The sequence below is a fragment of the Peromyscus californicus genome, unplaced genomic scaffold (assembly GCF_007827085.1).
Source record: "Peromyscus californicus insignis strain IS unplaced genomic scaffold, ASM782708v3 Scaffold_8__1_contigs__length_139910024, whole genome shotgun sequence".
Lineage (NCBI taxonomy): Eukaryota > Metazoa > Chordata > Mammalia > Rodentia > Cricetidae > Peromyscus > Peromyscus californicus.
Window position 1 is genome coordinate 77816187 of NW_026294606.1, and position 13678 is coordinate 77829864.

General features: G+C 47.6%; 1 long non-coding RNA gene across 1 annotated transcript in view; it reads right to left on the reverse strand.

Moving 5' to 3' along the window:
* Positions 1 to 1960: 1960 nt before the first annotated feature.
* The window catches only part of LOC128104193 (uncharacterized), a 46370-nt gene continuing 34652 nt past the window's right edge, over positions 1961 to 13678 (reverse strand). Inside the window, exons 3-4 of the long non-coding RNA XR_008215903.1 lie at positions 4371 to 4945; positions 1961 to 3717 (exon numbers count right to left, since the gene is read on the reverse strand). This is a non-coding gene — a long non-coding RNA (uncharacterized LOC128104193). The remainder of the gene's footprint in view (positions 3718 to 4370; positions 4946 to 13678) is intronic.

A 13678-nucleotide genomic window follows, 5' to 3' on the forward strand; every position in this document is an offset into this window, starting at 1 on the left:
TGGCTTCTGCCCTGACTTCCTGCCCTGACTTCCTCAGTGAAGGAGCGTGACCTGGAAGTTGCTTTGGGGCAAGGTGTTTATCACAGCAATAGAAAAAAAGTTAAGACACAGCCTAAGAGCTTCTGAGGCACTTGACTCATTTTAACGATTTTACATTTCCATCCTTACAAGAACGTGCTAGTGTTGCGTGGCTGATCGAACTGAAATTTTTATACTTTCAATTATTTTGGAGGGAAGAACAAGTAACTGCTGAAACTCGAGTTGTGAACATTTTGGACTTATGAAACACTGGGTGAAAAACTGTCATTTTAATCACTGTATTGCTTGTGCCAAGAATGCCACACAAGAGAGCAGATACGCCCATGGACCCATGGGAGACAGACTATGATATGTTAGGCTGTGCATAGGGTACATGCTAATGACAAGGATGTGAGACTCCTGGGCGGTGGTTAAGCTATGCTCAGAATTTCCCTAGCTCTTGAGTGCACGGATGATGCTGGTGACAGCTGGCCAGTAACATTGCACGAGGCATTCCACTCGCTGTTAAGAACGGCATCAGGATTACGTCTTATACCTTTGTTAATTTCAGAATCTATTTCTAGCCCAGTGATTTGGAGGTTCTCCAGGTTAGCAATCCTGTCAGCATTGACCTGAATAGTGGGGTCCAAGTGGGTTGTTAAAGTTTACATGGAATGTGTCTTCCAAAAGGCTTGTGTGTTGATGACTGCTTCTCAGCTGGTGGCATTATTAGAAGGTGGAATCAGGATGGCTCTATCTTTATTGGTTGATCAGCACATCAATGACTTCTTAGCTGAATGGCTATTAGGCTGGTCCTAAGAAGAAGTAGGTCTTAGGGTATGGCTGCTCTGCTCCTCTGATCTTTCAGCTTCACCCTTGATATCTAACTCCGGGTTTTTATTTAATAAGACTAATTAGGATCATGCTTCTTCTGGTGCCCAACATGGGGCATGAATTCATGAAAAAGTCACTTTATCGTGGCTTTGTAGCCACTGGCACACACCAGAGTTGCATGCAGGGGCTCCCACCTGAGTCACTGCCCCACCAGCTAGGTTTTCCTTTCTTTTTCCCCCAAGCCTCTGAGCAAGTTTGGTACTTTTCTGTTGCAGCCTCTCTGCAGCAAACTTCACAGGCACTTAAGATCCAAATGCCACCAGAGTTAGCCACATTCACATGTCCTCCTGTGCAGATGGCTGGCTCTTTGGCTTTTTCTCTCCTGGTGAGTTGTAGGCTTTCCCAGGACCCCCTCCTCGGGCTGCTGCCACACTAGTTAGCTGTCTTGGTACCTGCTCGGCTATCTACTGTTGTATGCAGCAGCAGCCAGCCACTAGAGACTTCTTACCTCTACCAATGCTCAGACTGAATGGGGCAGATCCTGTCTCTACTTATCCTCAGACTGAATGAGGGGATCTTGTCTCTATGAATCCTCAGACTGAATGAGTGCCCAAGATCCTGTCTCCACCTCCCTAGTGCTGGGATTAAAGATGTGAGCCTCCCATGTACTAGGATCAAAGGCATGATCCTTCTTTTTTTTTTTTTTTCAGTTCATTTTTTTTTGTTTTTATTTTTTTTATTTTATTTTATTTTTTTAATTTATTTTGCAATACAATTCAGTTCTACATAATCAGCCACGGATTCCCTTGTTCTCCCCCCTCCCGTCCCCCTCACCTTCCCCCCAACCCCCCCCCCCCCCATTCCCATCTCCTCCAGGGCAAAGCCTTCCCCACAGACTGAGGTCAACCTGGTAGACTCAGTCCAGGTAGGTCTAGTCCCCTCCTCCCAGGCCGAGCCAAACAATCCTGCATAGGCCCCAGGTTTCAAACAGCCAACTCATGCAATGAGCACAAGATCTGGTCCCACTGCCTGGATGCCTCCCAAACAGATCAAGCCAATCAACTGTCTCACCCATTCAGAGGGCCTGATCCAGTGGGGACCCCTCAGCCATTGGTTCATAGTTCATGTGTTTCCATTCATTTGGCTATTTGTCCCTGTGCTTTATCCAACCTTGGTCTCAACAATTCTCGCTCATATAAACCCTCCTCATTCTCGCTAATTGGACTCCCAGAGATCCACCTGGGGCCTAGTCATGGATCTCTGCATCCAGATCCCTCAGTAGTTGGATGAGGTTTCTAGCACAACAATTAGGGTGTTTGGCCATCCCATCACCAGAGTAGGTCAGTTCGGGCTGTCTCTCGACCATTGCCAGCAGTCTGTTGTGTGGGTATCTTTGTGGATTTCTGTGGGCCTCTCTAGCACTTTGCTTCTTCCTATTCTCATGTGGTCTTCATTTACCATGGTCTCCTATTCCTTGTTCTCCCTCTCTGTTGTTGATCCAGCTGGGATCTCCCGCTCCCCCAAGCTCTCTTTCCCTCGACCCTCGCCTTTCATTACCCCCACTCATGTCCAAGCTGTTCATGTAGATCTCATTCCATTTCTCTGTCATTGGGCGATCCCTGTGTCTTTCTTGGGGTCCTGTTTTCCAGGTAGCCTCCCTGGTGATGTGAGTAGCAGACAAGTCATCCTTGTTTCATGTCTAGTATCCTGCTATGAGTGAGTACATACCATGTTTGTCTTTCTGAGTCTGGGTTACCTCACTCAGGATGATTTTTTCTAGATCCATCCATTTGTCTGCAAACCTCATGATGCCATTGTTTTTCTCTGCTGAGTAGTATTCCATTGTGTATATGTACCACATTTTGTTTATCCATTCTTCAGTTGAAGGGCATCTGGGTTGTTTCCATGTTCTGGCTATTACAAACAATGCTGATATGAACATAGCTGAACAAGTGCTCTTATGGCGTGGTTGAGCATTTCTTGGGTATATGCCCAAGAGTGGTATAGCTGGATCTTGGGGGAGATTGATTCCCAATTTTCTAAGAAAGCGCCATATTGATTTCCAAAGTGGTTGTACAAGCTTGCATTCCCACCAGCAGTGGAGGAGAGTTCCCCTAGCTCCACATCCTCTCCAGCATAAGGTGTCTTCAGTGTTTTTGATCTTAGCCATTCTGACAGGCGTAAGGTGGTATCTCAGAGTTGTTTTGATTTGCATTTCCCTGATGATTAGGGATGTTGAGCAGTTCCTTAAATGTCTTTCGGCCATTTGAGTTTCCTCTGTTGAGAATTCTCTGTTTAGTTCTATAGCCCATTTCTTAATTGGACTGTTGGGCATTTTGATGTCTAATTTCTTGAATTCCTTATATATTCTGGATATCAGTCCTCTGTCAGATGTGGGGTTGGTGAAGATCTTTTCCCATTCTGTAGGCTGTCGCTTTCAAAGGCATGATCCTTCTAAGTGCTGGGATTAAAGGCATGAACCTCCCATGTGCTGGGGTTAAAGGTATGAACCACCGCCACCTGGCTCTGGTTCTCCTTTAGACTGGATCAATCTCGTATAGCTGAGGGTGGCCTTGAACTCCTGGTCTTTCTGATTCCCCCTCCCAAGTGCTGGGATTAAAGGTGTGTGCCACCACTGCCTGGCCTCTGTGGTTAACTAGTGACTATCTCCGACCCTTTGATCTCCAGGCAAGCTTTATTTGTCAGAACACAAACAGAACATCATACAACACTAGGGCCGTGACTTGAGCATTCTCATTTGTCCTGGTCACTGCCTCTCTCCTCTCTTTGCTTCCCAGCGCCCATGAGGTAAGCATGTTTTCTCCTTCATGCCCTTCCACAATGATGCTTGTGCTTCACCGCAGGCTGCAAAACATGAGAGCCAAGTGACCATGGACCAACCTCTGGAACCGCACACTAAAATAAAGCTTCCCTCTTTCGTTGTTCTTGCTCAGGTATTTTGTTACATGTAATTTAACAACAAAAGTGGCTTACAGGACAAGGGGTAGGTGGAAAAGAGTGAAATTAAAGTCTAAATCTGCCAGACACCCCCCCACCCCACACCATGAAAGCAATTGCGTAGTAGGGATACTTGTCTGGAAGAGGTGTTGAGTGCTGATTAGTGGGGAGTGGATAAATGAGCAGATACACAGAGGCACTTAAAACAAAGTGAGTGTTAACTTAAAAAGGACATCATTTATTCATTTATTCAGTCACTCAACAAGTTTTAATCAAGTACTTACCTTGGGCTTGGCATGAGGCAACAGTGTGTGGGGTGTGTGTGTGTGTGTGTGTGTGTGTGTGTGTGTGTGTGTGTGTTGGTCTGGGCTACCAATTCCATAGGTCCACAGACATGGTATATGGTCATGAAGATCTAGGTTTGAATCTTGCTGCCACTGTTTAGCTGTGTGATCTGAGTTGTTTAGTCTCTGCCCAGTCCCTCCCAGGGCAGGATCTCTAGGTGAATTTGTGGAGAAGTCCTGTGGGAATGGGTGAAGTAATTGTGGAAGGCACCTCACCTGGTGTGCAGCTGTGGGGAGCATTCAGCTCTGGAAGGTCCACTCCCCCTTCTCCCCAGAGAGGAAGCTTTCCAGAGGAGGAGATGGCTGTATCCCAGGAAGGATTTGGGTTGGGGTGCATGGTATTCCCAGACTTGGTGTGAGTGTTTGTCTGTGCTGTGTAGAGGAGCGCTCTGCACTTCCCATAAAACATGTGAGTCACTATTAAAGTTCAAGTGCTCAGACATCACAGGTCGGCAAACGGCTCTGGAACGCTGCTCTTTGCTAGGGCTTATGGCAGAAGAGGAACAGGTTTGAACCGTGTTGGATGAAAACATCAGGGGCAAGCACAGTCTTCAAAGTCAGTCACATATAAAATGAGGTGCCAGCAAGGACAGACTGTGGTCATGGCTACAATCAGCAGATGTGGGCAGGGTTTGCAGTCACCACTGGTCACTCCCATCCCAGCATTCCCGAAGTTGGAGACCCTGGACCAGAAGCAGGCAGCAGGCACTCCATGCAGGCAGCCCACAGTGGGTCAGACTGTGGCGGAACTCTTCTCAAAGCCTCTGCCTATCCTGTCCACTTGCTCAGATCTGTAAGCAATACACATCCCAGTGACTTCTGAGGCTGGATCAAGTGAATTCACCTTCAAGTTCCTGTTACAATGAACTGAACCTTTGCTCTGCTCTCCACCCTGCCAAAGTCAATCCAAGTTGCATTCTATTCTTTAGGATCTCCATCCACCCTCCAAGTCAGATGACAAAAGGTATAGCTGTTGTTTATCAAGCCCGAAGCAGAGGCACAGTGCTATAATGAGGTCCCTCTTGTCCTGTGGCTTGTACAACCATGGGAAGTCCCTCAGACTTCAGGCAACTAAGGACGAGTCTGAGTCTCTTATACTGGTGACAATGATAGCAGTTAACAGTCATCTGTCTATAATAGCTCCACAGATTGACCCGTGCAAGTGTTAGGACAAGTGCTTGTTCTAAAGTCTAGTGAATGGTGGTAAATATGGACCAGAGTGTGTTCACTGACTGGCACCCACAGGCTTCCCTCTGTACTTCTAGTGGTCAAGTCGAAGCACTCTACTATGCTGGAATCCTTAGGTTGGTCACTTGGTGACATTGGGACCCACCTGGAGTATGCTATATAATCAAGCCTCAGTCGTCTTCTTTGGGAATGGAGATGAATGTGTCACTCAGACCAGAAGGAAGCTTAAAGGATTCTTTGAAGAAGTGCTTAGGAATGCCCCAGCTTTGTGACTCAGATGCTCAGTCAATGGCCGACCTCCTCCCTCCTCCCTGCTGCTCATCCTCCTCTATACCTAGAAGCCTACTTTCTTGCAAAAATCCAGGACCACAGGCCCATAGTGGCACTGCCCACAGAGGACTGGGCCCTCCTACAGGCCAGTCTAGTGGGGTATAATCCCAACTGAGGTTCTTCTTCTCAAATGACCCTAGCTTGTGTCAAGTTAATAAAAAAAAAGTGTGTGTGTGTACATGTACATATATGTTTGTGTACATATGTGCATGTATGCATATGGCTCACAGTCCATTGTGGATCTCAGCCCATCGTGGTGGGGGAGACATGGAGGCAGGAACATATCTTGGAGACTGTTCACACTGCGGTGGACAGAGAAGCAGAAATCCTCCGGACCCAGAGCTGGCCTAGAACCTTCAAAGGCTGTCCCCTAGGGACCTCCTTCTGTCGGAGAGGCCCCGTTTCCTTAAGGTTCCACAACCTCCCAAAAGAGTGCCAAAAAGAGCTGAGGAACAAGCATTCAAAAGATGCACCTGGGGAGGGAATGGGGACAGGTTTCAGGTTCAAATCAGAATACCATCTCAGCTGACCTCCTCACAAAATATCTTGCTTTGCTGGTGGGAATGTGGGAGAAGAAAATCTAAAGACTCTCCTAAAGTCTAGTGAATGGTGGTAAATATGGACCAGAGTGTGTTCACTGACTGGCACCCACAGGCTTCCCTCTGTACTTCTAGCCCTGACCACACATTAGGATAAAAAGACGGCCCCGGAGACTCGGCCTCCATGTGTGGGTGGAAGGCCAGCCTTGACAGTTTTTCTTTGCAAGCTCCCTTCCCAAGCTGACAGGGGAAGGGAAGCTGTGTGCACACTGAACCTTGCCCAGTTCCTCCAGTGGGTCATGGACCCGTAAGTCTAAGGCCCAGCACTTGGGGCTACTCAACAAGGGAATGGGCAGGAAGAGGCTGCAAACGGGTTTGGAAGAGGGTGGCCCTGAGATTGGAGAGTTGCAGAGAGGGTTCTGAGCTGTGGCTGTGGTGTGGGCCCATTCTCAGACAAAGTCCAGCTGTGTGGTTAGAGGGAAGCTTGTATGTTGGCAGGGAGGGGTGGGGGACTCATGACACAGTGGCTCTACTGCTCTTGGGCAAAGGAAATTGCTCATGGGGTCTAGCCCGGTCCTTACTTACACTAGGTGTGTCCTGCTTGTGGGATTCTATTTCTCCGAGCCAGGAGTGAAGAATATTCTAAACGCACAGAGGGACGGAGAATGGAGATCGCTGCTTTTGTTTCTGCCTGCTCCTTGTGTCTTCAGGTGACATCACAGCTGCCATGTGGAAGGTCTGTCCCTTGTTTTGGCTTGCTCTTGTGACTTTAAAAGCCTCGCTTGCCTTCGGCATCTTTGTCGCTTCACACAGACTTCTGCAGGGCCATGCCGCTCTCTTGTGCACTCATGTTCTTAGTCAGCTGGCCTTCCATGCACTGTTCCTGCTTGTCCAAGAGAATCGGGACATCAGAGGAGCTGCTCCTCTGCACACAGTCTCTTGGGCACCTCTCCTGTTCATTTCCACAGAGGTACACTTCTGCTTACGTTATAAACTCCTGGTTATGGCCTCTCCTCTGCACACGGCTTCTTGGGCACTATGCATTTCCACAGGGGTACACTTCTGGTTACGTTATAAACTCCTGGTTATGGCCTCTCTTCTGCTTGGGGGCAGATACTGCTGTCTTCAATCTTCAGATGCTCTTTTCCTAAATCTTGGGTCACTGACTGCCAGTTGTGAATTTTAGTCCACAGGATGAGTTTGGCCCCAGTTCATGTGAGATTGATTTGGCTACTGTGTTATTTTGAGAATTTGGGGGTGGTGGTGCTGAAGAGATGGCTCAGCCGTTAAGAGCCTTTGCTGCTCTTGCAGAGGACTGGAGTTCAGTTCCCAGCACCTAAGTCAGGTGGCTCACACCTACCTGTAACTCCAGCTCCAGGGTATACAATACTCTCTTCTGGCCTTTTAGTACTTCCACAAACCTCTGTCTCTCTCTCCCTCTCACTGCCCCTTCACACACACATACACTTTTAAAAAATAAGTCTTTATTAAAAAGAAAAAGAAAAGGAGCTTGTCTGGGAGCTGCCCATTTGCTCCTGGTCATTCATGTGTTCCTACACGTCTGCCTGCTTCACACACCTTCCTTGCAGTAGTCCTAACCCCAGAGGTGACTGGTGTATTCTACCTATAATGGTTTGACCAACTTTCTGCCCCTTCTGATGGCTCTCCTCAGCACTCAAAGCTGGTTGTTCCCACCCAAAGCCTCTATAACCCTACTGGAAGAAATCCAAGCAGCAGTTGTCTGGGAAGTATCCTGGAAGTCACCTGTGTTCATGGGCATCCACGTTCCTGCTTTCTGCTGGGCATCTTGTTCAGAATACACTTATGCTCTAGCCTTCTGTATCAATCAGGGCAATGCTCCTCTGCTAATCATACCCCCTTGCCTGTTTGGTCTCATGCCTGCACCTCTATCCCAAAGCCAGCACATGTGTCATGGCTAATCTGGACTGGAGAGGGTCCTATCATCCCTATCTTGGGATCTTGAGCCAGGCTCATGGATGGGCCCCACTTTGTCCAAGAGCAGCAGAGCATAGCATGGCACCTCCAAAACCTCCAACCTCCCCCTACAGCATGGACTCAGGGGTCCTGACTGTTCTATGATTTCTCAAGCCTTTCCTTGGGCACCCCCCACTCCGGCATTCCTGCCCTCCTGCCGATGACCAGTCTCCAGGCTCTAACTCCAAGCCTTCTCCCAGGGTTGGCTGGTGTGTTGGTTTGACATCTCTAAAGAGAGAGAGTGGAGAGAAAAGGTTATCTTGGCTCACAGAGCTTGTGGTTTGGGCCCATGATCGGCTGGCTCTGGAACTGTTGCTTCAGAGCCAAAAGGGGGGTCACAGGTCATGGTGGGAGCACCCGACAGAGGAAAATCGTTCACTTCATGATCCAGAAGCAAAAGAGAAAGAGGAAGAGACCAGGGCTGCATATTCCCTTTGAGGGCACACCCCACTAGTGACCTCAATACCTCCCTCTAGGCCTCATGCCTAGACCTTTCTACTTCCACCCTAATAACATCAAGCTGGAGGTCAAGCCTTTAACAGGCAGGCCTTGAAGGGGCTCTAAATCCAGCTACAGTGTCTTCCTTTTCACACCACAGTCTGTCTTCGGCTGTCATAAAATCTAATATGACTGATCTCCCTTCTCTATGCTTCCCAAAATTCCTCCCTCATCAAATAATAATCTACTGGTGGCCGTCAGTAGGTCCTGAGCTATCACCCCTCTCACAGCATCGCCTGCTTCCTCACGGGCTTCTTATTTATAGTAAATTCTCAAACACATCCCTTCTCACTCCATGCATGTGTTTATATGTGTGTGCTTGTATATGTGTGTTCATGTGTACAGAGGCCCACAGTTGACATCCGGTATCTTCCTTGATTGCCCTTCACCTTATATGTTGAGGCAGGATGTCTCATCAGGACCCAGAGCGCCTTGATTTGACTAGTCTCGCAGCTTGCTTTAGGAATTCCCGGTCTCCGCTTCTGTGTGCTGAAATAACAACGGTGCTGCTCTGCCTAATCATCATTCGCTTGGGTACTGGAGATCTGAACCCTGTTCTTTACACTGGTGTGGCAGGCACTTTATACACCAGCCACATCCCTAGCCCTTGTAGCCTGTTATGTCCGTGAGTGATAGCATGATTTTGTGCTATGTCCAGAACCCCAGTGCTTCAAACATCAGTTGAGATGGCGATGATGTCAAACTTATTTTCCAGAATATTCAATTAACTAAAACATTTCTGTCAGTCATCCCTTAATTGTTGCTTCCTGGAAAAACCCTTGCACAGTTATGTTAGACAAAGCCTTTATAAATTAGATGATCTCCAAAGAAAATAGTTCTCTAGATGGAAGGTAGAGCTATCATGTAGGATAGCATCTAGGGCAGATAGAATGTAAGAAACCCAGGAGACTGGTCCCAGCAACCCTGATGAGGGGCCCGTAGAAGATTCTCCTTAGAATCTCTCAGCTGCATATCCCGGCACAGAGGGGGAAGAACATTCCCAGAGTCACAGCTTCTGGTTTACATTCCAGAGAGAACCAGCACTCCACGCCAACAGTAGTAAAACCGACATACTCAGAGCATTTCACACCCTAAGGTAAAGCAGGTCTAGGTGGCATCACCCACTGCCAGGCGCTGCAGAAATCTGAGCCGCCATGGAGGAACTTGTCAAAGAGGAGCAGACCTGGGGACTTTATTAACATTTTCGTCACCAGTTTCGTTTTCTTCTCCACGATAGTTGCCCTGCAGAGAGAGTGCTCGGTGTTCAGCTGAAATGATGTGGCATGTCTGCAGGCCGCTGGCTGGCTGCCCATGAGGAGTCCACGTGTGGATGAGATGAGTCCCGTGGGTCAGTGTTCACGGGTCTTCTGGAGCTTCCACTCGGCATGCTTCTTTTTTTGAGATAAGGTCTTGCTGTGTAGACTAGGCTAGCTTTGGTTTCCAACTCTCAATCCTTCTGCCTCAGCCTCCCAAGTGCTGCAATTAAAGGTATGTTCTTCTGCTAATGTTTATGCCTCTGAGTGTGGTGCCTAGTTGAAAGATTAGTGAAGTACTCAACAACAGGCAAGAAGGAAACACTACTACTCCTTTTGACTTCGGGTGTGGGGTGAGGTGGAGCGAGTCCAACTTCTTTGTACACTAAGAGGCTAAGCTGGGGGCTTCTGGGACCCGAAACCCTGCCAACAGCAGCACGGCCACCAGCAGCGCCATCACGTGCCACCACGGCAAGGTGCCTATACACGTGGAAGTTACTGTCCCTGCGTCCCCAGGGGGAGTTCAGAGAAGTACCTCTCTGGAAACACTGAATTCCTTCAGTGAGAGAATGTGGGATCAGGGCTCCGCCATCAGCATCCCAAGCAGCCCATCCTGGATGCCCCCCTGCCTCAGCACTCCTTTGTAACTTAGGATCATAGCTGCCTTCTATGGATGCTGTGAAGATTCAAAGAGGTAAATAAATACCCAATGCTTACACTTCGTAGGGTGCTCACTCATCGTAGTCAGTTCCTACTGGGGAGTTAGGTCACATGTGGAAAATTCACTGACCCCTGGCTGCGGAAGGGGTACTGGAGCGTGGGTGCATATTTCTGACACTTCTGGCAAATTCTACTCATGATGTGTTCTTTTCTGAGTGTTTTGGAAGTTTTCATGAATTGTTCTAGAAAGTTATCTGTGGGAGAATTCTTTGAGTTGAAATTAAACTTCTCCGCTTGCTCTGGCTTGCTTCTACAGGGCACCAAGCTGCAGCCACTACAAACAGAGCGTCCAGCCCAGCTTTCTCTGTCACACAGGTAGGGCGGGTTTATCACTGTCTTATTCACTTGAGACAGGGTCTCTCACTGAATGTGGAGATAGCTAGACTGGAGGCTGCCAAGCCTCAGTGATCCTCCTGTCTCCAACTGCCAAGCAACAGACTTATAAGTATGCACACAGCCACACACTTCCCCCTTTTTAACATGGGTAATCGGGATTTGAACTCAGATCCTCATGCAAGCACAGGAAGTTCTACCCACTGAGCCATCTCCCCAGCCTTTTTTCTTCATTTTACTCAACAAGACATACTATTTGTGCATCTTTAAGGGTGTACATTATGCCAATGTGATGCATGTATATAGCATGTAATAACCGAAGCAGAATGATAAACATTTCGGGCTCTGCAAACATTAATCCCTTTTATGGGTTTGGAATTTCCTAGTCTTTGAAGTGTAGATTGTCAGATGACAAAAACTAAGAAGACATTTGGCCTGAAGAAGAACTGTGTGGATGAAAGAAATGAAAAATGCTAACCTTAACCATCCCGTCCAAACCATGATTGAAGCCATAATTTACCCATTCAAGGTGCTTCTCAGGGGAGAAGTCTAGCTTCAGGGGTGCCACAAACAAGAGGCTTAAAGGACCCCGTCTTTTCCACTGGGGAAGTTTCAATAAGTCTTGAGTGCTCAGAGGATTAGGACGAATCCAGCAAACAGCACTGGTTTTCTTCAACACTGTCCACAGAGTGCAGCGGGTAATCTTTTGTAGCATAGCTCATTGGTCAAGCCAGAATACACTCAATGGATTGGTACTATGTATACAGGTATCCAGAGGAGCAAACAAGGAAAAAATATTTAAAAGAATACAATTAACATAATTACATCCCATGACTTTTGCAAGGAACACATCGATGAAATATGAATTTTTTAGTATTTTTGATTTTTTTGTTGTGATTGCCTGCCAGATTTATAACTACAGAGTAACTAACTGCTGTGGGATGTTCTGTATGTCAAATGTGTTGCTAATTAGTAAATAAATAAAACACTGATTGGCCATTGGCTAGGCAGGAAGTGTAGGCGGGACAAAGAGGAGAATAAAGCTGGGAAATGGAAGGCTGGGTCAGAGAGACACTGCCAGCCGCCACGATGACAAACAGCATGTGAAGATGCCGGTAAGCCACGAGCCATGTGGCAAGGTATAGATTAATGGAAATGGATTAATTTAAGCTGTAAGAACAGTTAGCAAGAAGCCTGCCACGGCCATACAGTTTGTAACCAATATAAGTCTCTGTGTTTACTTGGTTGGGTCTGAGGGGCTGTGGGACTGGCAGGTGATAGAGATTTGTCCTGACTGTGGGCCAGGCAGAAAAAACTTAAGCTCGTTCTAGAAGAGGAAAGTCCAATCTGGAGAGCATCCTGCTTGGATGCATTGCTTCATCTTGCTTAGGAATGCTGTTATTGATCTCTAAGTGGAATTTCCAAGCCAGGGAGTTTTACAGAAATGTGATATTTTATAGAAATATGGAAAAAAGTGGGAGACAGGGGTGGGGTGGGGTGGGGGGGGATGAAAAGATAATTTGCAGAACAATAACCATAATGGTCTTCATCCGTCCCTGTAAATCACCAAATCATGTCCTGCAGGCTGGGCTGCTGCAGGAGAGCTTGGCCTCCTGTTCCTACTGGAAGCAGCGGTGACAAGGGCTCCGACTGGTGCCACATTATGCATTTGGAAGAACGATTGCATTATAAAACCCACTCCATGCTTCCCACTGCTCCAGCAATGGAAACACTGAAGAACATTTGGACCGATTTGAATTTGAAGCCCTTCTACTACCCAGACACCCCCTCGACTGAGTTCATTACCTGCTTAAGCCAGCTCTGATGCTGGGTGGAAAGGAATCACTTTTTCCACCCAATTCTGAAGTCAGACCACTATAGAAACTTCAGGCTTTGCAGAGATGCATGGCGGGGGTTGGGAGGGGAGCTTTGGGGTTCTTTCTAGAGAAGCATGGCTGACAGATCCTCCAAATGAAGCTGGCTGAAGCTAACACACACTTGATTAGCACTGAAGAGATCACCCTCGCTCGCTGTTGAAATGCATTCACTACTGAGCTGGCCTGATGTTAAGGGATACATAGCATCTTGTAGGCAGTGAAAGCAGGATTCCTGGGAGAGAAATGGACACCAAATCCCACTTTTGCCCAGACAGCTTGTAGGTGGACCCTGGGAAGGGGAAGTTTCTGTTCTGCCTTTGTATGGAGTTCTGAGGACAGAAGAGGAAGCTTAGGTCTGTTCCTGGGAGAATCTAGAAAGACAGCTCCTGGAAGGCTAGGGTTCTACAGCCAAGATGAATGAAATACAGAAAGGACAGGAAGGAGAGAAGTCTGTGTCTGCTCTGAACTGGGAGTGGAGGAATAAACCCCCAAACCCTGGGAATATGTAAGCATGAGTCTAAGCCACCCTGCCTGTGTGACAGAAAGCTGGGCTGGGTGCTCAGTTTAAAGTGGCTGCAGCTCCGTGTCATTTAGAAGCAAGTCAGAGCAAGTCCCCATGGAGGAGCTCAATTTCAGCTCAAAGAAATTCCCACAGATAGCTTTCCTGAACAATCCATGAAAATTCCCAGAACACTCAAGAAAAGAACACATCCTGAGTGAAATTCCTCAGAAATATCAGATATACACACCCACGGCAGGTACTTGAGGTATGGAAAGTCTCGGGCATGGAA